This window comes from Macaca thibetana, chromosome 4 (genome assembly GCF_024542745.1).
Source record: "Macaca thibetana thibetana isolate TM-01 chromosome 4, ASM2454274v1, whole genome shotgun sequence".
Lineage (NCBI taxonomy): Eukaryota > Metazoa > Chordata > Mammalia > Primates > Cercopithecidae > Macaca > Macaca thibetana.
In genome coordinates, this window is record NC_065581.1 from 8,443,597 (window position 1) to 8,471,455 (window position 27,859).

The following is a 27,859-nucleotide window of genomic DNA, read 5'->3' on the forward strand; positions in this document are numbered from 1 at the left end:
TGGAATTATCTGTTCTTTGTTTCTTTTTTTTTTAATTTGGTGGATGTGGAAACTGAGACCCAACATGATTGGTGTTAGGTCACATGGTGTCAAAGCTGATCTATGTCCTGAAGTTGAGGGTTCAGGTTATCACTGGTTTCAGTCTTTATTCATTGACAGTCTTAGAATGACACACCAGCATGGTTAACCTCTTCCTGACTCACCCATGTTTGTAGATAATTTGTTTGGTGATAAAATAACTGTAAATGTCACTTGCAAATATTTTCCCAGAATTTTAAAAGGAGAGTCAGCTTTTTTTCCTGGTCTAAATAGAGATAATATAGAAAGTAAAAATCAAGATAATTACTGTTTACTTCAGCATCTTCTGTCTAAAATTTAGGCCATGCTTTTGTTGGGGTTCTAATATTACTCCAAATAACTAATCATGACACTATTAGTCTGAACAATTTTGGAGATGGTTTTTACTTTCAAAAATAATGTAGCTGAAATGCTTACTTTCACTCCTTCTAACCTGCCAAATTGCTGCCCTTCTTCCACTACTAGGTGAAAATGTTACGTTTTCTGTAGTGTCTTCTCCAACCCTGCAGGCAGAGTCCATACAATGTTCCTTTCATTGTATTATAAAATTAAAGATACTGTTGTCCCTAGCAAAGTGAATGGAATGAATTCAGACACCCTAAAGTGTTTGTGGAATAACAAGTGGATGATTATAAGATGAAAGAGCCAAAAGTTTTTGTGTGAAAACATGTTGGGAAAATTTTGTTACCATATTATTTTTTGTATGTTACAAAATCAAAAAAGGAAAAACGATTATAGCAAAGATGCCGAATTTTTAACTTTAATATAACCCATAATTACAACCTATTATCAAAAACTAAAGTGAAAAATGTAAAAAATGACAATATTAATGCCTGAATACAGGAAATAGGCACATATGCTGAAAGCTTGACATTTGCAGATTAGCAGATAAAACATGTTAAGTGTTTAAAAAGTTAAATAAAAATACAATGTAAACTAGGTTATGGATATGTTAAAGCATGTAGAATACGGATTATTGTTAGTTTATGTATATCTTAGTCCATTTGTAATTGACCTTGTGTTATTTATACTCTCCGGGTTTTGATCATCACAAAAGGAAAGATTTCAAATATTTGTTCTCCAAGTTGTGATTCTACTCTATGAACTACTATCCATTAAAACAAATCCTATAGGCTTTCAGGTGGAGAAAAAGAAAATAAAAGTGCTTTATACTAGACTGTATCTAAGTGCTTTGCAAATTTAAATCCAGGTTTGCTTTTGGATCTCAGCCACAATGCTAGACAGAATCTTGGTGTACTTAAAAACAAGCTTGAAAACACACACACACACACACACACACACACACACACCCCTCAACAAAATACTAGCCACCAGCACCTTACAGCGTATAAAAATAAATGTGTACCGTGACCATGTGAGATTTATCCCAGGAATGCAAATTTGGTAAAACCCATGAATATCAATCAATGTAATACACCATATTCATAGAATAAAAGAGAAAAACCCACATGATTATCTCAATAAATGCAGTAAAAGCATTTGCCAAAATCTGACACCCTTTTTTGGTTAAAAAAAGAGAAAAACAAGGCAACATACTAGGAATGGAAAGGTCTATAATCTCCTAAAGGGCACTTACAAAAAACCCACAGCTAGTTATATGCTCAATGGTAAAAGACTGAAAACCTTCCCCTTTAGATGAGGAACAAGACAAGGATGTCCGCTTTCACTGCTTCTGCTAAACATTGTGCTAGTAGTTCTAGTTAGGGATATATTGGCAAGAAAAGGAAATAAAAGGTGCACAGATTAGAAAGAAGTAAAATTATTTTTATTCCAGATGACATGATAGAAAACACATAGGAAGCCATTTCTTACATATAGAAAACCGTTAAAAAATTCATGGAAAGCTATTAGAGTTAATAAATGAAGGTAGTAAATTGCAGAATATAAGACCAATTTACAAAAGCACTTGTAATTCAGTACACTAGCAATAAACAACCCACAAATAAAATTAAGAAAACAAAACCATTTACAATAGCATTAAAAAAAAAAAAAACCTAGGATACATAGGAATAAATCAAGATTTGTATACTGAAAGGTACAAAACATTGTCGAAAGACATTAAATAAATGTCTTGTATTTAAAGAATAAATAGAAACACATTCTGTATTTGTGAATGAAAAGACTTTATATTGTTAAGATGGTAAAAGATGTCAAATTGATCTATAAATTTGATGCAGTATTTATTAAAATGTCAATTGCCTTTTTTTTAAATAACAGAAATGGGAGAGCCTATCCAAAACTTCACAAGACATAGTAAACATCCTGAATAGTCAAAAATGATCTTGAAAAAAATAGAGCAAAGTTGTAGGACTCACATTTACTGATTTCAAACCTGTTAAAAAGTGAGATTAATCAAGCCAGTGTGGTACTGGCAGAAATAATAGACATATATAGTTCAATGGAATGGAACTGAGAGTACAGAAATAAACCCTAACATATATAGTCAGTTGGTCAGTTGATTTTCAGTCAGAGTGCCAAGATCATTCAATGGGGAAAGAATAGTCTTTTTTAAAATGGTGCCATGACAACTGGATGTCCACATGCTAAAGAATGAATTTGAATGACTGTCTTACACTATATATAAAAATTAATCCAGAATGGAAGAAAATAGGTGTATATCTTCAATTAGGCAACAGTTACTTAGGTATGACACCAAAAACAAAAGCAATCAAAGAAAAGAATGTATCCATTGAAATTTATCAACATCAAAAACCTGTTTTTGCACATCAAAGAGCACTACCAAGAAAGCAAAAAGACAGTTTGCAGAATGGGAGACAATATTTGCAAATCATGTATTTGATAAGGGTCTATTTTATAAAGCATATAAAAGACCCATAACAGTAATAAAAAGGGAAATAATCTAATTGAACAATGTGCAACAGTTTTGAGTAGACATTTCTGCAAAGATGATATGCAGATGGCCAATAAGTACATAAAATAATGCTTGACTGCATTTGGGGATGCAAGTCAATACCACAGTGAGATACCACTTCATACCCTTGCACTAGTATGGCTATAATAATAAATTAAAAATCACAGAAATTAACAGGTATTAGCAAGGATGTGGAGCTACTAGAACCATCATATGTTGCTGGTGCTAATGTAAAATGGTATAGCCACTTTGGAAAACAGCCTGGCAGTCCCTTAAAATTTAAACATGAAATTATCATATGACCCAGCAATTCCATTCTTATTATATACCCAAGAGAAATGAAAACATATATTTATATCAAAACTTGTACATGAATATTTATAGCAGCATTGTTCATCATAGCCAAAGTGGAAACCACAGAAATGTACAACGACTGATGAATGGATGAACAAAATGAGGTATAGTTATACAATGGACTATTACTTACCCGTGAAAAGAAATGAAGTACTGTTATATGCTACAGCGTGCATGAATATTGAAAACATTATGCCTAGTATGAGCCAGACACAAAGGCCACATATCATATGATTTCATTTGTATACAATGTTTAGCAAAAGCAAGTGCATAGAGACAGAAGGTATATTAATGATTTCCAGGGGATGAGGAAAAGGGGGAGTGGGGAGTGGGGTTTCTTTTTGAGGATGATGAAAGCATTTGGCATTAGATAGTGGTTATTGTTGCACATTCTTTTGAATATACTAAAGACCACTGAAATGTAGACTTTCAATGGTGAATTGTATGTATCAAAAAATTCAAAAAATGAATAACCTAGGAAAATTAGCTCAGACCAATTTGACTCAAATTCTCTACTATTGTATTAAAAGTATTAATGTTGAGGTGAAAAAGTTGTCAACTTAGCATGTTTTACAGAGGTCCACTCTATTTCAAGTGTAATGGTAATTTACAGCTTTGCAGATCCATTCTTGCCAATTGAAGATGATAAAAATTAAGAGGTCAGTACCATGATTATGATATGGAAACACAGTCCATGGACACTGGAGCCAGTTAAAATAGTGTAAGATTATAAATTTAAACAGGCACATGTAAAAATTTATTCTTAAAAGATAGATATAAACATTAAAAATTGTGTAGTGAAAATCTGGACCTAAAGTCTGAGATAAAATTCACAAAGAGTGAACCAGGTGGAGGAGGTTTTTCAAACAGAAGAAGAAATCAAGCAAAGTTAGTTTTCACTTGTTATCCTAACCATTATGTAAATATAGGTTAAAATGTTTAGAAAAATCTTAAGGATAATCACTGAGTTGAAAATAAGAAAAAAACCCTTCAAAAGAAAAATCAGACAAAGCAGCAGACAAATACTGCCATGTATAAAGCAAATAGCAAATATCAAAGAAACATCAAAACAGAAAACAGAGTATGAAGACAAAATAAAACCAAATATAAACTTTATAACTATAAATATGAATGCCTTAAAAATACAAAGGCACAAATTGAATCAGGCAAATGAAAAGAAACAAAACAAAAAAGAAAACAGTGCTTGAGACATTAAAATCAGAGCAAGACCAAAATAATTAGGTGGAATAAAGAGAAGGTCTTTATACTGCAAAAGACCTTTATATTAATATCTTAATATAAATACCTTGATGTAATTATTTATAATTTAGGATATCTTAATATAAAAAGAACATCTTTATATTGCTGATTCACAATGATGATAACAGTAACAATCGTTATGTGCCAAATAACGTATCATCAAAATATGTAAAGTAAAATCATTAAAATACAAGAAAGAAATAATGGAAATGTCAGAGACTTTAACCTTTCCTACTCTATGAGGTCAAGTAAGCATATAGAAGATCTCAGGAATGTAACTGATGAGGTTAATTTAACAGATATACATGAAACATTGTGGCTAATGAAAGCAAATATACCTCTTCCTATGCCAATGGAGTAGTCACGAAAATTGATAATTCAATAAGTTCCCCGAAGAATAATCATTTTATTACAATAGAGTTAAAATGAAGATTAGTAACAAAGATTTAACTCCCTCAAAATCACAACTTAATCATTTGAAATTAGCTTTACTTTAATTCTTAGTTCTTTAGTTAATTCTTTAGTTCACTTGATAAAAATATTCCAAGAATTATTTTCTTAAAATATCCAATTAAGAGAGAAGCTTCTGGCCGAGCACGGTGGCTCATGCCTGCAATCGCAGCACTTTGGGAGGCTGAGGTGGGCAGATAACCTGAGGTCTGGAGTGAGGTCCAGAGTTCAAGACCAGCCTGACCAACATGGAGAATCCGCATCTGTACTAAAAATACAAAAATTAGCCGGGCGTGGTGGCGGGCACCACCAGCTTGGGAGGCTTAGGCAGGAGAATCGCTTGAACCCAGGAGGCGGAGATTGCAGTGATTGGGGATCGCCCCACTGTACTCCTGCCTAGTGACAGAGTAAGACTCCATCTCAAAAAAAAAAAAAAAAAAAAGAAAGAAAGAAAGAAAAAGAGAGGCTTCTACCTAAGACTAACAGGAAAATTAGGAAGCATAGATCTATAATTTTAGGTAGATATGATAATAGCATTATACTTAACAATAACATCACCAACTTCACCCACTTACTGACCACTGATTAGGATAAATAGTAGCACCTGCTTTATAGGAGAGCGTGAAGATTTTATGTGATAAATTTCTAAAATGCTTACAGAAATACATATCATAAAGTAAGCCCTCAATAAAAGTCAGTTTTGAACTACAGGTAGAAAGTGTATTTTTAGAACTATGTTTAAAGCAAATAACCTCACCTAGTAGTGAGTGATTTAAATAAACAAATACTTCTGTTTTCCTCATGCAACAAGAGCCCCAGAAGTAAGCAGTCTAGGACTGGAATTGCAGCACAACAATACTGTCAGGCACTAAGACTTCTCATAACTTCCTGTTTTCCTATCCTTCTTTTCTATCTATCAGCCTCATGACTACAAGATTGCTGGTACAGGCCAGGTGCGGTGGCTCACACCTGTAATCCTAGCACTTTGGGAGGCCGAGGCAGGCGGATGACCTGAGGTCAAGAGTTTGAGACCATCCTGGCCTATGTGGTGAAAGCCTGTCTCTACTAAGAATACAAAAATTAGCCAGGTGTGGTGGCGTGTGCCTGTAATCCCAGCTACTCAGGGGGCTGAGGCAGGAGAATTGCTTGAACCTCGGAGGCAGAGGTTGCAGCGAGCCGAGATCTTGCCACTGCACTTGAGCGTGGGTGACAGAGGGAGACTCCCGCTAAAAAAAAAAAAAAAAATTGCTGGTACACATCCAGGCATTGCATCTGCATTCCAGGAGGAAAGAAGGGAGATCAAAAGCTTTATGTTTTTGGAACCGTGCCTTTTGATTTGCGACGAGAGCTCTCCCCACTGAATTCTCACTGATCAGAAATATGTTGTACAGCTAATGCTAATTGCAAAGGAGGCTGGGAGATGAAGGATTCTTAGTTGAACACAGTGCTATGCCTAACAAAATGCTGACAAAGGAGGAGAAGCAATAGACATTGCATAGGTCACCAGCAGTGTCTTTCATAGGAGGTATAAATAATTTTAATGTACACTAATAAATTAAAATATTGTAAGAAATGGAATAGCTGTCAAAGAAACATATTTATATGTAAATATATGCATATATATTTCCTTGATTCAAAATGATGGAAGATTTGCTTTTTAATTCTTTGAGAATATATTTCTATTGTTTTTTAAAAGGTTCCAGAGGATGCAAAAAGATAAGAAATATCTCTTTGTATTTCAAAAATGGCAAAACCTTGCTACCTTACAAAACTTGCTCAAAGAAAAATAAAACACAGGCCAAACTTATTTATTCATAGAGATAAAAATGCTAAATAAATAAAAGTAAATACATCTCAGCATGAAAATTAATAATAACAAGCTGTGATTAAGGATTTATTTCTGGAATTAAGGAATGGTTAAATAATTGGATATCTATTTATATAATTAATCTCATCAGCAGATAAAATGTGAAAAATGATTTTTTTTCCACAAAAATTCCTAGTGACTCCTAATTAAAGATTCTTCTCTAATATTATAAAGCATGTCCAAAACCAGCAATGGCCACCTTTTTAGTCAGTGACATTTCTATTAAAGTCAAGAACAAGACAATAAGGACCACACTATCACCATTGTTCTTTTATCCTTAAAATAAGTGAGTTTAAGGACAGAGGCAAAAATCATCAGTTGTCAATGATATGCTTAGGTATCTGAAAATTTCCATAGACTATGGAATAAGCCTACGATAGCATATTAGCTAGTCATGCAGAAATATATAAACTTTAATAAGAAATCAGTAGTTTGAAAGCACGATAAACACAAAATCCCAATTCATTAGCAAATATAACCTAGGCATTAACCTGACAAATACAAATAGATGTAGAATCTGTTCAGGAAACATTTTAAACTTCCCAGAATAATGTAACGGAAGACTTGAACAGACATGGAAGCCATCTATGTTGTTCATAGGCAAGACCTAACATTAGAAAAATAATACTTTTTCCTAATTAGCCTATAAATCTAATGTGTTTTAATTAAATTCTATTGGGATTTCTTTTAAAAACTTGACAGACTATTCTTGAACTCATAGGAAGAACAAACAGATAAGAATAGTAAAGATAATTTTGATTAAAAAGGGTACTAAGGCACTCTTTGGCCTCCTAGAAATTAAACATGTGAGGGTTCTAATAATTAAAATAATAAGATAACAATACAGGAACAGACATATTTTCAATAGAAAGAGAAGTCCATAAGGAAACCTAATTATGATGAAAAGTTTATCTTAGGATAGAAATTGATTTTGTGTTTTATCACTGAAGAAAGGATACTTCTTTAAAATGGTATTGGAAAAAAAAACATAAGGAAAATATAATATTCCAACCCTATTTCAGATCTTATCCCAAAAGAAAATTCAGATGTATTAAAATCTTAATGTAAGAAATGAAACTACAAAATGACAAAAAGCAAGTATAAAGAAGCTTTTACATGATTTTGGGATGGAAGATTAGTTTACTTTTGTCCTGCAGGTACTAACCCAGTAGGTTTCAAATACATGTGTTACTCCTTATATTTGCAAATATGTGGGCAAGACAGGAAACGGGGGTGGGGGGCAGATACTATCACAGTGATGGGCGGTGTTGTTACTGGTATTTAGTTAGTGGGTGCCGCTGGGGATGCAAAAATCCTTCATGGCATGGGACATTCCCACATAGTAAGGAGCTGTCCAGCCCCAGATGCCAAAAGCAACCACACTGAGAATCACATGTTATGGAACATTAAGAACTATTTTGAAAGGTCATTATTAATCATGAAGTGGTCCAATAACTAATATTTCCTGTCTGAGGTTTTCTCCCTCTTCTTTTTTAATGGCAAAATGCCTATACATGACTAAGACATCTGAATAATGGCTTTTCTGTCCTCTTCTACATACCAGCTTTCACAATTTGTCAAATGTAGGCAACTAGCTTTTAAAAATATAATGAAGAACCTATTGGTGGTGGTGTAAATTGGAGGCATTTGTAAAGAGAGAAGATCTCTGGACAAGCTCGCATTCGCTATGCCTCATTTCCTCTCCTTTATTGTGTGGATAAGGGGAAATGGTGTTTATTGGGAGAGGACCGAAGAAGTTATATTATTTCCAGTTTACACGATTACTGTAAAAGCTTATCTCAGACAGTCTTATCTTAGGACATTCCACGAGTCTCACTCTAGGGGATGTCATATGCCAATATTTCTTGGTGTTCTTCTGATTGAAATGCCTTTTAAAAAACTTGTTTGAATACCTCAAAATAGGCATGGCTGTTAAAAAGAGAGAGTTGAGTTCTGATAGCTAACATATAAAAGTTTAGTGTATGATAAAAATATTGTATCAGAATTTTCAAAGGGAAAGGGACACTTTGGCTGCAACAAAGAAGGCCACTTCTCAGAAGCGATTCTCCCTCTTTTTCAGAGCTCTCTGTTAACTCAGCAATGGTAACATTGATTTCATACCTTATTATACAGTTATATAAATAATCGAAAAGAACAGAATGCCTGACTGGCTTAAATGAGTACAGGTTTATTTATTTATTTTTTCTCACATAGCAAGAAGTCTAAAGGAAGACAGTTGAGGGCTGGTGCAGGAGCTCAACAGTCTAAAAACTGGGTTCTTTCTGTTTCCTCTGCCATTCCTAGGACACTGATTTTAATTCACATTCTGGTTACCCCACAGTTGCTGCAGCTCCTGGTGGTGTAACATCGTTCCAGGCAGGAAGAAAGTAAATGGTGAGCAACCCCCTGGACCTGAGTGTGTTAGTGCCAACTATTGGAGGGTGAGGTCCATTTCTTTCTGGAAGCAAGGAGAAGAGGGAGAAGGAAAAGAAGGAAGAAGGGAGAAAGAAGAATGATGAGAAGCCAACCAGCCAGGAAAGCTAGAGGTGGTAAGATCACTGTACTTCTTAAACTTTGACGTGCATGCAGATCACTCAGGGTTTTGTTAAAATGAAGATTGTGATTCAGTAGGTCTGGAGTATCTGCATGTCTAAGGAGGTCCTCCATGATGCTAATGCTGCTGGTCTGTGGTTTGTGCTTTGAGCCTGATAAAGTCTCTTGAGAGTGGAGTTACTTCAATATAAAACAATTCTAGTTTCTTTTTTAAAGTTTCAATTCAATTTTTAATATGTTCAGTGGTGAAATTGGGATATTCTACTTTATTTCAAGTTCTTCCTCCCAGTACTTGAGTGACCTTGTTGTTGGGCCTGCAGCTGGCTGTCTCATTCTTACGGGGCTTTTGTGCAGGATACTCTTCCATGCTCTGCATCATGGGAAATCTCTGATTTGCAGTTCGTTCAACTTGGCTTCTTTATTTCCCCACACATTCACTTTTCTGCATAAAATCATCTTTTGATCTTGTGGCCACTGAGGTTGGCCATCTTTTGTCTGGGCATTTAGGTGAAACTGAGAGTGTATTTTGTTAGCATTGTTAGCCTCCAGGTTCTTTCTGCTGCATTTCTGCCTTCCAGAAGGATCTACTTAGGGAAGACCTAAGACATCCCCAGCCTTGCTCTGTTTCTTGAGTGGATCTCATTGGGTCCATAGGAGAAACCTCACACATTCTTTGCCCAGACACATTCTGTAACACTAGGCTATTTCCAATGGAGGAATGTCTCTTTTGTCCACTATCAGGGTAGATAACATGTTATTCATTCTCACACTAGATTTCTCAGGCCTGCGTCAGACCCTTGCCCACTGTGCAGCCCAGTCTCCAAATGGCCCTACTAATTTTTCTTTTTTTTCTGGCTAAAGATAAGGAGTAAACACACTTAACCCTCTCCCTTTGGAGCAGGTACATGCATAGCTCTCTTCGAGAAAACTCTCTCAGTTCAAATGTAACCACATTCTTGAATGTTTTAGACTTCTGCATCTTGGTTTCCAACCATAGCTTTGCAAGTTCTGCCTAGAGGATCTGCTAATGGATTTTGGAATGCCCCAGTGGTTGTCACATTGTAAATATGCAGTTGTGCAAGCAGTGCATTGCAGAACTCTAGGGGTGCCGTTCACCTCCAAGTCACTGCAGATTTGTACAGTGATGATTTTTTCTTAATTGCACTTTATGCAGTTAAGAAAAAGGAAAGGTTACCTTTTTCATAATGCACAAAATCCCCTTTTAATCTACTGGCAGCTAATTTTGGTAATAGCTGTGTCAGGGTCATCAGAGAAACTGAGAAGTCCCTCATTATTAGGAATGTTTTAAATTACTTTATAAAATGTTATGAGGACTTGTATATATTTGATTCCATATTATTATCCCTTGAATACCCAGTGCAATTTTATCTTGTTAATTTTTAAATCATTCATTTGCTTCTTTGGGAGTTTTTAAATTTAATTTTTGAAAAGTAAATATGAAACAGAGGGATTCAAATTTTGGTTGTTCTTTGCATTCAGATATTCTGCAATCAGTAAGTTGAGTTCCTTTAGTTGCTTTATGTTTCTTTTCAATATTTCAAAGCACTTGTTTCCACAAATTTTAATTTTCATACAATTTCTTATTCTTGCATATAACTTCAAAAACTTTGCTTTTTGGCTTTGTTTTTTTGGCTCTTACATCAATTACAAATTTTTAAAATTCATTACCTTATTTTAAAGGTTGATGCCTGCCTATCCAACTCCATTCCCATCTGGCCTAGAACATTTAAATTGGCTGTCAGATTTTTTTTTATTTTGCTATTGTATTTATTTATTTATTTTTAAATTTACTTTAAGTTCTGGGATACATGTTCAGAACATGCAGGTTTGTTATGTGTGCCATGGTGGTTTGCGGCACCTATCAACCTATCATCTAGGTTTTAAGCCCCGCATGCATTAGCTATTTATCTTCACGTTCTCCTTCCCCTCTCCCCCCACCCCCTAACTGGCCCCAGTGTGTGTTGTTCCCCTCCCTGTGTCCGTGTGTTCTCATTGTTCAACTCTTACTTATGAGTGAGAACATGTGGTGTTTGGTTTTCTGTTTTCTGTGTTAGTTTGTGGAGAATGATGGCTTCCAGCTTCATCCATGTCCCTGCAAAGGGCATGATCTCATTTCTTTCTATGGCTGCATAGTAGTCCACGGTGTTTATGTACCATTTTCTTTATTTGGTCTATCGTTGATGGGCATTTGGGTTGGTTCTATGTCTTTGCTATTGTAAACAGTGCTGCAATAAACATACGTGTGCATGTGTCTTTATAGTAGAATGATTTATATTCCTTTGGGTATATACCCAGTAATGGGATTGCTGGATCAAATGGTATTTCTGGCTCTAGATCCTTGAGGAATCGCCACACTGTCTTCCACAATGGTTGAACTAATTTACATTCCCACCAACAGTGTAAAAGCATTCCTATTTCTCTACAGTGTCGCCACCATCTATTGTTTCGTGACTTTTTCATAATCACCATGCTGACTGGTGTGAGATGTTATCTCATGGTGGTTTTGATTTGCATTTCTCTAATGATCGGTGGTGTTGAACTTTTTTTCATATGTTTGTTGGCCACATAAATGTCTTCTTTTGGGAAGTGTCTGTGCATATCCTTTGCCCACTTTTTGATGGGGTTGTTTGTTTAAGTTCCCTGTAGATTCTGGATGTTAGACCTTTGTCAGATGGGTAAGTTGCAAAATTTTTCTCCCATTCTGTAGGTTGTCTGTTAATTCTGATGATAGATTCTTTTGCTGTGCAGAAGCTTTTTAGTTTAATTAGATCGCGTTTGTCAATTTTGACTTTTGTTGTGATTGCTTTTGCTGTTTTTTTCATGAAATTCTTGCCTATGCCTATTTCCTGAATGGTATTGCCTAGGATTTTTATGGTTTTTGAGTTTTACATTTAAATCTTTAATCCATCTTGAGTTAATTTTTGTATAAGGTGTAAGGAAGGGGTCCAGTTTCAGTTTTCTGCATATGAGTAGCCAGTTTTCCCAGCACCTTATTAAGTAGGAAATCCTTTTCCCATTCCTTGTTTTTGTCAGGTTTGTCAAAGATCAGATGGCTGTAGATGTGTGGTGTTATTCCTGAAGTTTCTCTTCTGTTCCATTGATCCATATGTCTGTTTTGGTACTAGTACCATGCTGTTTTGGTTACTGTAGTCTTATAGTATAGTTTTAAGTTAGGTAGCATGATGCCTCCAGCTTTGTTCTTTTTGCTTAGGATTGTCTTGGCTATATGGGCTGTTTTTTGGTTTCATATGAAATTTAAAGTAGTTTTTTCTAATTCTGTGAAGAATGTCAGTGGTAGTTTGATGGGAATAGCATTGAATCTATAAATTACTTTGGACAGGATAGCCATTTTCATGATATGGATTATTCCTATTCATGAGGACAAAATGTTTTTCCATTTGTTTATGTCCTCTCTTATTTATTGAGCAGCGGTTTATAGTTCTCCTTGAAGAGGTCCTTCACATCCCATGTTAGCTGTATTCCTAGGTATTTTATTCTCTTTGTATCAATTGTGAATGGGAATTCATTCATGATTTGGCTCTCTGCTGTCTCAACATGCTTTGACTAGTGAGAGGCATCATGCTACCTAACTTAAAACTATACTACAGGGCTACAGTAATCAAAACAGTATGGTGCTGGTGCCAAAACAGACATATAGATCAATGGAACAGAAGAGAAACTTCAGAAATAACACCACACATCTACAACCATCTGATCTTTGACAAACCTGACACAAACAAGGAATGGGAAAAGGATTTCCTACTTAATAATGGTGCTGGGAAAACTGGCTATCCATATGCAGAAAACTGAAACTGGACCCCTTCCTTACACCTTATACAAAAATTAACTCTACATCACTTATTGGTGTATAGGAATGCTTGTGATTTTTGCACATTGATTTTGTATCCTGAGAGTTTGCTGAAGTTGCTTATCAGCTTAAGGAGTTTTTGGGCTAAGATGATGGGGTTTTCTAAATATAGAAACATGTCATCTTCAGAGACAATTTGACTGCTGCTTTTCCTATTTGAATACCCTTTATTTCTTTCTCTTGCCTGATTGCCCTGGCCAGAACTTCCAATACTATGTTGAATAGGAGTGGCGAGAGAGGGCATCCTTGTCTTGTACTGGTTGTCGAAAGGAATGCTTTCCAGCTTTTGCTCATTCAGTATGATATTGGTTGTGGGGTTGTCATAAATAGCTTCTATTATTTTGTGATATGTTCCATCAATACCTAGTTTATTGAGAGTTTTTAACATAAAGGAATGTCAAATTTTATTGAAAGCCTTTTCTGCATCTGTTGAGATAATCATGTGGTTTTTAACATTGGTTCTGTTTATGTGATGGGTTATGTTTATAGATTTGCGTATGTTGAACCAGTCTTGTATCCCAGGGATGAAGCCAACTTGATCGTGGTGGATAAGCTTTTTGATGTGCTGCTGGATTCAGTTTGCCAGTATTTTGTTGAGGATTTTTGCATTGATGCTCATCAGGGATATTGGCCTGAAGTTTTCTTTTTTTGTTGTGTCTCTACCAGGTTTTGGTATCAAGATGATGCTGGCCTCATAAAATGAGTCTTTTTTGCCCTCTCTTCACCTTTTGCCATCACAGGGTGGAAAACTCCCTGGAATCATGCTAATGCTGCCATTTTCGGTACATGGGACCCTGAAGGAGCATATAGCTCTATTGCACGTGCACATGTTTCTCTTATCATAAATATTCATTCACCTCCTATAGCTCATCAAATATGTATATTTAGCCACCCCATTCAGCATAAATTCTTGTCCCCCTTTCTCCTCCCTCAAAATGTCTTTTCTGGCTTCTGGCCGGATGCTGTGCTTCCCAGCCCATCAGACAGCCTGGCCACCCTGCAGGGTGCACCCCTTTATGGGAAATACAGCTCTCCTTTCCAAATTAATATTGTATATGTGTTATATATATAAAATAATCTCCTTTCCAAATTAAATATACATATATATATCTCCAGTCTTCATCCTTTTGAATGAAATATGGAATGAGATTTGTCTATAGATTTATCTATATGCATACAGATTTATAATTGTATAAATTAGGCAAATAACATTTTATGAAAGCCTTTTTATAAGAGTTTATTTTTTCTTGAAATTTTCTGTAATAGACTTTTTTCCAGTCGTTTGGGGGGGTCTATGTCTATATTAGAACCTACAGGGAGATTTAAATTATTTAAATCATCCCAATTAAGGGGGATATTTTTGAGTCTCTTGATCTGATGATTTAATCTTGTCATTGCCCTTCATAACACTTGCAAAGCTTAGCAAGATCATGAAGAGAAATTGCATTTTATTCTAGAACCTGTGATAGAAATCTCTGGAGTTTATCTTTGTAATTTCTCATTTTTTCCCCTGTAAGAATCACCAATGCTCATTCCACTATCTATGAATAATTTTAGTTGACAATCAAAATATATTAACCTCCAGTGACCTGAGAGCAATGAAATCCACCATTTCCTATTCTGAAGACTGTTCGGCAAACACAGATTTAAATCTCTTTACACTTCAAAATTTTTTACCAACGAAAAGCTCAATGAAATTGCCTACAAATAATTTCTGGATAGTTTAACCTATGCTTTCTGAATTATATTGCATTTTATCCTGCTGATAGAAAGTATAGTAAATTTTCATTGTTTAAGACCTGATTTTAGAGCCGCTCATGAAGACAATTCTGTTCAGATTCAGTAATAAAAGTCAAACTTCCCTCCACTTTTGGCCAGAAGAGGGAAGCAGTTGACTGCATCTGAAGCATCTGTTCACGGATTCCAGCAAACTTTTGTACTTCAAATTAATTACCACTCAATAATGTAATAGTTAAAATAATGCACAGCTCTCAAATGTCACTTTGTGAAATTAAAGGAAATGTATCAGGTATGTATTTTCTTTTCATTCGTTTATGTCTTGAAATTACTTAGCTTCTTAGACTCTGTGTTTGTGAAATTTAACGAACACTGCTAACTGATAGTCAATCTCTGCTTTAAGTCAGAGCTTTACGATTGGATTAGAAAATCAATAACCAAACAACCAGAAGACCTGCCTTATTGGTCTCAACTTTTGCCTCTGAAATGAGAAAGTTATTTCCTAATTGTTCCACAGAGTTAAATACAAGCTCCTGGCAACATGGGATAATATATGTTTACCTCTACAATTGCTTATATTAATATTAGACTATTATTTTAATTTTTTCTTACTCAGGATATGATCACTCCCTTAAATAGCTCTTTTATTGTCTTGTTCTTGCCTTATCTCTGTTATTTTTTGGTAATGTACCAGATGAACTTCAGGCTCATCTGAAATGTTTCCCTGAATTAGTTTGTGCTCCAAAGGCCATGTGGAGTAGAGCACTGAGGAAAAGTTTTCTGGATAATTCAATTAATAAAACACAAATGAAGCCCCTATCATGGAGTAAACATGAGAATTTAAATATTTCTGTGTTGATAATTGTACACATTTCCTTTTTCATTTTGAGTTGATGCTAGCTCTGTTTATATAACCAGACACTTTATGATAAATGAATGCTAAGAACTCAGTCCACTTGCCATCATGGTATGTTGTATTCATCTAGGCCTCACAGAAATAGGGTTACTAGACGATCCATAGTGAATTTGTCATTCACTGTTCTGTTACAGACCTTGTTTTAGTAACGTGATGCGGATACTCATTTTCTTCACTGTATTTTTTTATTCCTGAATATATTTAGTATTTAAATTTTTTCTTCATTTCACCCTGATTAAATTCTCATATTAGGAGCACTTTAGTAAAGGGCCTAAAATAAGAACATATACCCAAAGAAGTCTCAAAATAGCATTAGCGGCTGGGCGTGGTGGCTCATGCCTGTAATGCCAGCACGTTGCAAGGCTGAGACAGGTGAATCACCTGAGGTCAGGAGGTTGACACCAGCATGGGCAACATGGTAAAACCCCATCTCTTCTAAAAATACAAAAATTAACTGGTGTGGTGGCAGGTGCCTGTAATCCCAGCTACTTGGGAGGCTGGGGTAGGAGAATCACCTGAACCTGAGAGGCAGAAGTTGCAGCGAACCGAGATCATGCCACTGCACTCCAGCCTGGGTGATTTTTTTATTGTTTTAGAAGGTAAATTCTCATTTTCACACTGATTTAGTTTTATAAAACAACTCCTTTTAAGGAACAAATATTCATTTCTAGTTGGAGCAGTATTTCTGAAACTTTAGCAGGTATCAGAATCATCTGGAGAGCTTGTGAAAACATTGATTAAAAAACCCAATCACAGAGCTTCTGGTTTGTTAGGTCTGGGGTGGGGCCCAAGCATTTACATTTGTAACAGGTTCCCAGGCAATGTTGATGCTGGTCTGGAGAACACACATTGAGAACCATTGGATTAGAAAAAATAATGTGTAATGAATGATTTGTACAGTCACAGCTACCTAAAAGTGAAAGCTTAGCTGTTACTATTACCTAAGGTACTGAGTTTAGAATTGTTAATGAACAGTAAACATTCCTTGAACGCCTACTATGAACTAGACACTGTGGTAGGTTTGAAGAGCTTATACCCTGGGTGAGGAGAAATGTGGGGTCACATGGGGACAAATAGGAGAAAAATCACCTACTCTTGGGGTTTATGGAGAACTTCTTGTAGGAGATGACTCCTGAGTTAAGTTTTGACATGAGCAAATGTTACCTAGGTCAGTAGAAGCTGAACAATTCTTACAGACAGAGAGAATAACCCAAGAAACTAAGAAAAGGTTGAAACAGCAGTTTTTATTACAAAGATGAAAGCTTGAGTTATAGAAAATAGGCAGTGATGTAGTTTCGCTTTCAAGAAAGTAAATTTGAGGATAGAAGATAATAATATAGTTTTGTTTTTAGCAAATATTTGTGTGTTACCCAGTGTATGGAAGTGGTTTTATTGTGTGTGTTGTTTGTTTGTTGTTAAAAAGTGGCTTGGTTTGCATTTTGTTGGGATTTTCAACATTTTCTCATGGTAATTGATTAGAAAAAGGCAAAAATGGGGGGAAAATTTGTCAAGACTATTCATTTTAGTGATTTTAAATAATCTGTACTCTTAATGAATCTCAACTACGCTCAATATATTGTCATTTCTAAATTTTGAATTGATGTTATTTGGTGAGAATTATTTTACTCCAGCTAATGTGAAACTGCATATGTAGCTTAAAACAGAAATGGCACTTTAAAATAAAATTTCAATATCAAGTAATGCCAAATCATATGAATCAACTTGAGTATGTTAGGAACTAATTCTTTTTTGTGGAATTTTGAACTGCTTCATGGGCAATAGAGGAACTGCACATCACAGTTACCCCCCTCCCAAAAATATAATGCTCACTTCAAAAGAAAAACTGCCTTCTTCCTCAGATAGGAAAAAAGGATGGATAAATTAACAGGAACTAAAAGCAGAGGCACAACTACTATATAAACAAATAATACAAAAATGCATGAAACTGAAAAATGATCATGGCACCTAAAGTTAGCATTAGTCTCTTTTCTATGTATCAGGCTGACATATTAGAAAATAAAAAATTTTATATATATATGATTTTCATATATATATATGAAGCACATATCTTGAATAACAAAGGCATCTCAATTTTGAAGTAAGGAATTTTTTTAGGTAAATCCAAAAAGCAAGAAAATGATTTAGAAATGATAAAATAGGTCTGTATTTCAAATAGAATATAAAGACATAGTGAACAGGAAGAAAATGAAGCGAAAAGAGTTCAGTATGATGAAAGAAAGTCTATTGCTGTAGTAGCTCAACAAGTCAGAATCCTCAGGAAGTGCACAGTCTTTGGTGTGTTAATATGTCTTCAAATGGAGGTGTTTAAATCATTTACTAAGATTTAATAGCTAAATATAGGCACAATAACAGTATATTTTATAACCTTTTTGGATCAAAGAATATTTGCACACTTATTTGTGGGTAGAATATGCTTAACTCTTAGCAATATAATGGTGCCATTTGACATTGCAAGAAGGGTAAATAGTAACACCCCAAAATTATGACAACTATTTTTAAAATGTAATTAATTTAATTAGAGCACCAGAAACAAAGACATTCTGGAAAAGGAGCAGCAGGAGAGAATTTCACTAACATCTTTCACAAATCTCGACTGTAATTTAGCGTTTAAATAATCCTTTTGTCAAAATAGTGAACTGGCTTTCTGCAAAGGACGTCTTTCTGCAAAGGGCGTCTTTGAACTGGTTTTTACTTGTGGAGCTGTTTTGTGTACTGAAGAGTATCCACTTGTCAAGATGCCATTCTGAAACCCAGATGAGTAGCTGAGAAGCTCATTTTGCTTGCCCTCGGGACAGCTAAGCTTTACATTTTTGATGACAATGGAATGCAGTAGTTTATGTCAGGTGTGTGTGTGTGTGTGTGTGTGTGTGTGTGTGCATGCATGCGCGCACACGGGTGTTATTCTACAGCTTCTGTTTGAGGTTCACCTTACTTAATTACAAAGTAAGCGTGAAGCAGGGAACACCCTTTGCAACTAACCTTCACTTTTCATCTCAGAATTGTGCACTCTGCAAAAATCTGATCTTCTCTCCATTTTAGTTTTAAAAATAGTTTATATAAAAAATGAGAAGCAACAAAACAGAAATTTTAAAAATGTACACTAAGGTGCTTTGCCTGCTTCAAAGATAGAAATACTGTGTTTCTTATTTCTATTGCATTTTAGAATTTAGAAAAGCAGAAAGAATCCAGAAGGTCTTCTATGGCTGTTTTATTAAACTGTCAGTCTTGAGAAACTGATTCTATGTGTCTGTAAGTTTACTCAGAATTCCAGTGACAACAGCTTTACTTCTATAAAAAAGACATTATTGATGATTAAACTTAAAATACTTTTGAGATTATTATAATTAGAAATTCAACGTATGTAATTGAATAAAGCAGTAATTTCTTGAGTTATAGTATTAAGTAACATATTTTATAATATCTACGTAGCTAACAAAATATCTGTATCATAAACCTTGCCTATACATAACTCCGGTGGTTTGTTTCTGGGAATACAATCATAATAGGGAGAAAAATCAGTGTGTAATTGTGACAAAATAGCTTCAACCCAACCTTTAGTTGTATAATTTTGCTGAAGTTTCTGCATATGTATAGCAAAGGAATTGAACTATATCTCTAAAATTCAATTTCTAAAAATTCCATAATTAAATAAGTAAACAGATCCACAGGAGGGAAAACGCTGCAAAAATTCAGGAAATGTGATTATCTTTCTCCCTTCCTTCCTTCTTTTCCTTAGTTGTTTAGCTTATGAATCCCGCCTTTAATAAAAGTGAATAAATTATATTGATATAGCACATGAGAAACTTATGTTAAAAGCTTACAAGAAGAGATCGAGAATGGTAAAGATACAGTTCAAAGAAGTGATAAATGTCTGGGATCAGGAAATGATGTTCTGGTAAAGCTATTTGTTATATCAACAATAAGACTGAGATAGGAAGCTTTGAGCTGAAGGATGTGGGTAACGAGTGTCAGGGAGGCCCTGGAAAAAAAGCTCAAGTCAATGGTATTAGCTGAGCAATGGAGATTGAAAATTAGGTTTAAATATTTTGATGCACCCAGATCACAGCCATGCCAATGGGTACTGCATTTCAGGGACTCTTCCTTTGCCGGCAATTCAGTTTTCCTAAAACACCAATCTCACCAGGTAGACTTCCAAGAAGATAATTAATTTTCTGCTCATGCAGCAAAATGTGTAAGGGGAAAAAAGCAAACAGATTCCTGGTCATATAGAAACAAATAAGGCAGATGGGAAAGGCAATGTAGTATGGTAAAAAATTCACAGACCTGACATTGACTCTTACAAGATATTTCACATAGGGCAAGTTTTTTTTTTCTTTTTAATCCTTTTTGTTGTCAATTTCCTCATGCATAAGATGGAGTTTATACCAATCCTCACATAGCAGTGATATGAGGATTAAACGAAGCAAGACTTGTAAAGCGTCTCACATAGTGCCTGGAAATAATGGGTGCTCTCCCTTCAGTTTTTCCTTTTTTCCCTTTTCACACTTTTTCTTTTTCTTGCTCCTGATGTTTTTCCCACTCTCTCACCAAGTAAGAAACAGAAGTTTCCAAGTAAAAGATCCTCTTAATATCCAAATGGCCTGTTGGGTGGCTCCTTAAGGTCTTAGAGTCCTAGAGGGGGATGTTTCTTCCTAAAATCCCTCAGAACACAGTTTCTAGTAGCTTGGACTCCTGAGCTGCTCTCCAGGGTGCTGCTGGGCATTTTTAAGATTCTCTCCTCAATGGGGAGTTGCTTTTATCTTCCTAGGGGCTCTAAAGTACTTCCTGGAATTAGAGCTTTTGTAGAGATATTTATTGGCAGTGACAGACAGAGCTCTTTATCTTTTCAAAGAGCAGCTCTACCAAGAAGGAATTGTTTGGCCATGTCTAGGAGTACAGGGGCAAATCTGGACATGATTTTTACTGCTTGAACTGCAAAGCTATTTGGGTTAACACTGAAATTAATTTTTTTTTCTGAGCTATATTGTAGGATTGCATTATATATAAAGTTTACTTTGAAACTTTCCAATGGCACCTCTTGGTTTAATCAAGATTGACATTTTTATTAATCCCAGTAAAGACTCTATCTAGGGTACTGCCTTAAAGCGTGTCTCAAAAATACCTGAGAAGTAGGACTCTATTTGGATTTAGCCATTGTGCCTGTTCAATTGTTCTTGCCTGAGAGTCAGGGGAACACAGGACGTTTTCACACCGTTTTAAAATCAGTTCAGTTTATGAGGGGTGATACTCATCGTGTACTTGTAGGCTAATGGGTGTAAAATACAGATTCTACCCTCAAAAAGTGCAACCTTGAGATAGGGTGATGTTTCAGGTCCATCAGTGTGAAATTTAGGAAGTAGAACTGGTATGGTTTGGCTCTGTGTTCTCACTGAAATCTCATGTTGAATTGGAATCCCCAGTGTTGGGGAAGGGACCTGGTGGGAGGTGATTGGATCACAGGGACAGGTTCCGCCCTTGCTGTTCCCATGATAGTGAGTGAGTTCTCACCAAATCTGATGGTTTAAAAGTGTGTGACACTTCTCCCTTTGCTCTCTCTCTTTCTGCTGCCACCATGTGAAGGCATGCTTGCTTCTCCTTTCCTTTTTGCCATGATTGTAAGTTTCTTGAGGCCTCCCAGCCATGCTTCCCGTACAGTGTGTGGAACTGTGAGGCAATTAAACCTCTTTTCTTTATAAATTACCCAGTCTCAGGTAGTTCTTTGTAGCAGTGTGAGAATGGATGAATACAGAAAGAACTAAAGGGTTATTATTGACAAGCGAGCACTTTTAATGTTTTGCCTTGTGAAAATGTAGTAGTTCAGGTAAAACAAAACAAAAGAAGAAAAAGTTCAAGAGTACAGTTTGGTGCAGAAGTAATTGCAGTTTTTGCCATTGAAAGTAATGAAAATAGAAAATGTCCCTGATAAAGTTTACCAAATAGTAATAAATATGCTTTCCACAACATACTCTCACAATTTTATTGAAACAGTTTCTGGGACTCTGGGTAGTTTTCCAAACTCTGATGATAAGCACAGTAGTTACCACTGGCAGACGTGGGAGGAGCAGGCAGCTTGGCTCCGTCTCTGGGGAACATCGAAAGATTAATACAATGGGCAGTTCAAAATCCAGAGCTGGCTGAAGCCGTCAGGACTCGGCCTAAGTTTGTCACTTCAGAGTGGGCACCACATAACTGACTGACTTCCCAAGAACTGGGGGTGGCAGGTCATGCCACCTGGTTCAGTACTGCTACATCTTACTTGCAGAGCTTGGAACATTCCTTTTGTTCTAGTAGATAAGTGAAGAAGAGCCAACCTCTTAATGAAATACACTTCCCTTGAATGTGTATCTCATAGGCTGTTTGACTGTTATGAAAAATGTCATCTACGAAAATAATGGTATACATGTTGCTAAAAGACATCAGATGTTATTGCCGGAGTCAATATTTCAGAATTAAGGATGGTAATCTAACATTACTGCTTTTAGCTGTCCCTGAAGATCCTAAATTGAATTATTATTTTAAACTTGTAGATTGCAGCGTAATCAGTGGGTAAAAGTATGGGCTCTGGCATTAAACTGCCTGGATTTCCTGCTGGACAAGTTACTTAACCATTTTATGCCTCGGTTTCCCCATCTGTAATATCCCTTTCCTCATACGGTGATTGTGAAGCTTACATGAGTTAATGCATACAATGGTACTAGAAGCATGCCTCGGACATAATTATCATTATCTAAGGGTTTGCTGTTAATACACAAACTTATCCTATCCCCCAGTTCCCAAGAATTTTAACATCAGGGTACCTAACCTACCTTTTCAGATTGTTTGAATGAGAAACTGAACAGTATCTGATATGGGTTACTGTTTCAAATAGTATGTGAAGGAGGTGAACATATGACAAGGTATATCTTTTAACATTGGTGCTTTATCTAGGAATTACATTGTTATTCCAGAAAAGTGTTTGTTACATTGTATTGGGTATATTACATGCGGTATATTTGAAAACTAATTGTTCACATGAAAGCATTGGCTGGCCTGGCAGTTATCTCATAACCTTGAATTTATCTCATTATTGAAAATGTCATAAAGGGATATCAGATATGTGTGGTGGCTCAGCTCATTGTCAAAGACATCTAATTTTTATCGTGAACTTTATTCTCCAGACTGGTTCTATGGTTAAGATCAACAGCAGCAGTAGCAGCAGCAGCAACAACAACAACAAAACTTCTTGATCATTACAGTAATCTTTTAAGGAAAACTTGAAAGGTTTCTAGGTTTATCTTCAACCTGTCTGGAAAAAAGTCTCAATCTTGCTCTAATTGTCTCTAAGTGCTTATATAACAGAGAATCGGAGTTCAGAGAACAAGATTCTTCAGGTGCCTCACCAAGAAGCCACCTGTTAGTCCCACAAAGTGTAATCAGGCAGATGGTCAGCCCAAAAAGACACCCTGAGATGACTTGGAGAAGACTGGCCAAAGAAATGTTTAGGTTTCTTGTCCTTCCACATGACATGGTGAAAATGTCAACTTACTAATATGGCTCTATGTCAGTATTTGCTTCCATCTAGTGAGATTCAGCTACAGACTTATCAAACTATTAATATATTCTGGATACTTTTTCTGTGAATATTCCCAATTTTTTTAAAATCACAAGATTAGTTGTATACCAACATATAGCATTTTATTCTTATTATGAAGGCAATTTAAATTTATTACAGAAAATTGAAAAAGAGAAATACAAAAAATAAAGCAAAAATGACTTGTAATCCTACTATTAAGATATATCCACTAACTTTTAGTATATTTTCTTCTAATTTTGTGTGTGTGTATGCACATGTATGTACATACTTAGGACCAGACTGCATGTGTTAGTTTACCTCTTGCCTTAAAAAAACAAAAACAAAAAAACTAAACATTAAATCCTAAGTATTTCCTCAACTTCAAATATTCTTTAAGATAATATTTCTAATGGTTGCAGGATATTTCATCATGTGGATGTACCATATTTTATTTATTAGATGTTTTAACTTTCTTCAATAACAGAAATAATGTTGCTAGAAATATTCTTATGCAGAAATAACTGACCACAGTTCTGATTATTTTCTTAGAACAATTTTCTGGAAGTAGGATTATTGGATAGGAACATTTTCAAGGCAATATTATTAAATTATTGTTAAGAAAGTTTGTCCCTGCGTGCACTTTCACCGGTGGTAGATTAGCCATCACTGGCCTTGCTGCTCCCTGCAATGATTGCCAGTTATTATTTTAGGGAGGTGATGAGGATATTGGTTAAGAGCACAGACCCCAATTCTGTCACTTAGTAATTGTGTGGTCTTTACCAACTTATTTAAGCTTTTTGTGTATTACTTTATCTGCAAAATTAAGATTGAAACAATAGCACAGATTTTATAGTGTTGTGAGAATTAAGTGAGATAATAACTAGATCTATAGCTCTTAATGTAGCCCCTGGCACATACCAACTATACGATACGTGTTTGCTATTATTAATATTGTAAATGGCAACTTGACAGGCAAGGTGGTATATTACCATTATTTTGATTTGCATTACTTTTATTACTAGTGAAACTGAACATTGTTACTTCTGTTTCTTCTTATTTATTTATTTATTTATTTGTTTATTTATTTATTTATTTTGAGACAGAGTCTCCCTCTCTCTCCCAGGCTGGAGTGCAATGGCATGATGTTAGTTCATTGCAACCTCTGCCTCCTGGGTTCAAGCGATTCTCCTGCCTCAGCCTCCTGAGTAGCTGAGATTACAGACATGTGCCACCACACCCGGCTAATTTTTGTATTTTTAGTAGAGACGGGGTTTCATCATGTTGGTCAGGCTGGTCTTGAACTCCTGACATCGTGATCCACCTGCCTTGGCCTCCCAAAGTGCTGGGATTACAGGCGTGAGCCACTGCGCCTGGCCCTCTTTATTTTTTTTGTATGATTACCAGTTTTCTGGTCATATTATTTATCCATTGTGGTAGGCATGGAGATGAGCTGCCCAAGGACCAATTTCAAGCAAACTTTTGTGCCCCAGGATCTGAGAGTGTACATCCTTTGGTGTTAGTGCCTTTAGGGATTATTTGACTGCAGAGGCTGCCTGGCCTGAGATCATGCCCCTTCTTAGGGTAGCTGAAATACAATGAGTGATAGATGTGGAAGTAGAGTCATATGTTGCTTGATGCCAAGAATGTATTTTGAGAAAAGTGTCGTTAGGCCATTTTGTCATTATGTGAACACCATAGAGTGTGCTTACACGACCCTAGATGGTAAAGCCTACTACACACCTAGGCTGGATGGCAGACTCTTGCTCTAAGGCTACAAACCTGTACAGCATGTTTCTGTATTGAATACTGTAGGCAACTGTAACACAGTGGTAAGGATTTGTGTATCTAAACGTAGAAAAGGTATAGTAAAAATATAATATAAAAGATAAAATATGGCACTCCTGAACAGGGCAGCTCCATTATAATCTTATGGTACCACTGTTATATATGGTATTTGTTGTTGACCAAAGTGTCCTTAATGTAGTACATGACTGTATACAGGAAGGAACATCTTGGTCCAGTTTGAGACAATTGTGAATGGCCATTCTAGATCTAGAGCCCAATCTTTCCCCTCAACCTCACCATGGGATTAGCTGAAGCTGTCAGACCCCATATAACATCTCAATTTCTCCTGCCTCATTGTGCTATCCTGTCCCATCTTCCACACTTGCAAATAAATGTCTTAAACACTGAACTTCATCTCCATGCTGCTTTCTGGAGAATCCAAAAAGTGACACTCAGTTTTCTATCTGGATCTGTATTTCTCTTGTTGACTTGTTGGAGTTTTCTCTATATTAGGCTTGTAAACATTTGTCCTACTTATGAAAACTCTTTCTACTTTTTTTTTTGTTTAATTTTGTTTTTCAATGTGCCTCTAATAAAATGTACAAAATGAATGCATTTTAAATGTACAATTCAATAATTTTTAGTAAACTTACACAATTTGACCAGTATAACCCAAGTTCATTTTTAGACTTAATACAATTTTTATCTTAGGGAGGTGATTAGGATATTGGTTGCGAGCACAGACCCTAGTTCTGTCACTTAATAATCATGTGGTCATTGTTTTTAAATGTGCCTCCATTAACAAAATGGATAGAATTGATCCATTTTGTGTATAATTGTACACTTAAAATGGATAATTTATATCCATTTTAGTATAAGTGTATTAGACACCTCCCTAAAATAAAAATTCATATATATGAATTTTCAATGCTTATGTTATCAAATTTATGACTTACATTGCTCTTGTGTTTTAAAAAATCCTTATTGTAATTTTAATTCTTTAAACCATTTGGAGTACTATTAGGTCTGATGTAAGTTAAGGTTAAAAATTTTTCCAAAAATTAATCAAACACACACTATTTATTAAACTTCCCTTTACTAATTTGAAAAGTGACGTTTATCTATTAAAAATTATTATATGTAACCGTGTAGTCCCAGCTACTCAAGAGGCTGAGGCGGGAGGATTGCTTGAGTCCAGTGGGCTATGATTGCACCACTATACTCTAGCCTGGGTGACAGAATGAGACTGTCTCTACAAAACAAACAAACATACAAAATATATGTATATCTTGTAGGATCCACTCCTTGACTATAGACTCTACTGATCAATGTTGGGCCAGTACCACAATACCTTTAGAATATAAAGGTAAAATTTTGTAAATGTGTTAATTTTGGGGGTAAATTAGCCCTAATCACTCTTCTTTTTTTAAACGTTTTTGTTCACTTTTACATATTGTTCTCTCAAACGAACCTTAGAAGAGTTTTGTCAAGTTCCTATTCTATTTCCTAAAAACCATTCCTGCTACGAGTTTGAATAAAATTATATTAAGCCTAAAAATAAGGCCAGGTACTGGTGGCTCATGCCTGTAATCCCAGGACTTTGGAAGGCTGAGGCAGGCAGATCACTTGAGGTCAGCCAGTTCAAGACCAGTCTGGCCAACATGGAGCAAACCCCGCCTCTACTAAAAATACAAAAATTAGCTGGGTGTGGTGGTGCACACCTGTAATCCCAGCTACTCAAGAGGATGAGGCAGGAGAATCACTTGAACCTGGGAGGCAGAGATTGCAGTGAATCAAGATTGTACCACAGCACTCCAGGCTGGGCAACAGAGTGAGACTCTGTCTCCAAAAATAAAAAAATAAAAAAAGCCTAAAAATGAACTTGGGTTATGCTACTCAAACTGTGTAAGTTTACTAAAAATTATTGAGTTGTACACTTAAAATGAATTAATTTTGTCCAAACTGTATACTTAAAATGGATTAATTTTATCCATTTTATTAATTGTGGTATCCTTAAAGTATACCTCAATTGAGCTATTTTTTAAAAATGAGCTTTCTATCCAGAAACTTCATATCTCTACTTATTAAGGCCTTTTACGTTGTGTTTTATTTATATTTTTAATAATGTTTATTAGTTGTGTTTACCTCTAGTAGATTCCACCATGAATCATTTTATGATGTTGCTGTTAGGTAGCCTCAAGTGAATTTCTGTTTCTGTGATTGAATTTATGCGGCCATGAGATCTGGAGGGCAGAAAAGTCATTGTGGCATCTGCTTGATCACTTGCTAAGGAGATGGACTGGAACCATGCTCCTTCTGCCGGTGTTCTGAATGTCAGTGCCTTCAAGCTGGGCAAGCACATACATGTGGAACTCACCTGGGGGTGAGGCAACAGAGCATGAAAGAGGCTATAGAGAACAGGATCTGGGTGCTTCCCATACAGCCATGCCAGTTTAGATTTTTTTCAAGAACACAGTACTAGCCAAACAAAAACTCCTCTATCA

General features: G+C 35.7%; 2 protein-coding genes and 1 long non-coding RNA gene across 9 annotated transcripts in view; 1 reads left to right on the plus strand and 2 right to left on the minus strand.

Moving 5' to 3' along the window:
- The window catches only part of BLOC1S5 (biogenesis of lysosomal organelles complex 1 subunit 5), a 995,078-nt gene that overhangs the window by 488,581 nt on the left and 478,638 nt on the right, over positions 1 to 27,859 (minus strand). The gene's annotated exons all lie outside the window — the stretch shown is intronic.
- Positions 1 to 27,859, minus strand: part of SLC35B3 (solute carrier family 35 member B3) — a 309,604-nt gene that overhangs the window by 80,600 nt on the left and 201,145 nt on the right. The window lies entirely within an intron of this gene.
- The window catches only part of LOC126952670 (uncharacterized), a 334,793-nt gene that overhangs the window by 55,847 nt on the left and 251,087 nt on the right, over positions 1 to 27,859 (plus strand). For all 7 annotated transcript variants that reach the window (XR_007724996.1, XR_007724995.1, XR_007724993.1 and 4 more), the window contains exon 4: positions 9,244 to 9,451. This is a non-coding gene — a long non-coding RNA (uncharacterized LOC126952670). The remainder of the gene's footprint in view (positions 1 to 9,243; positions 9,452 to 27,859) is intronic.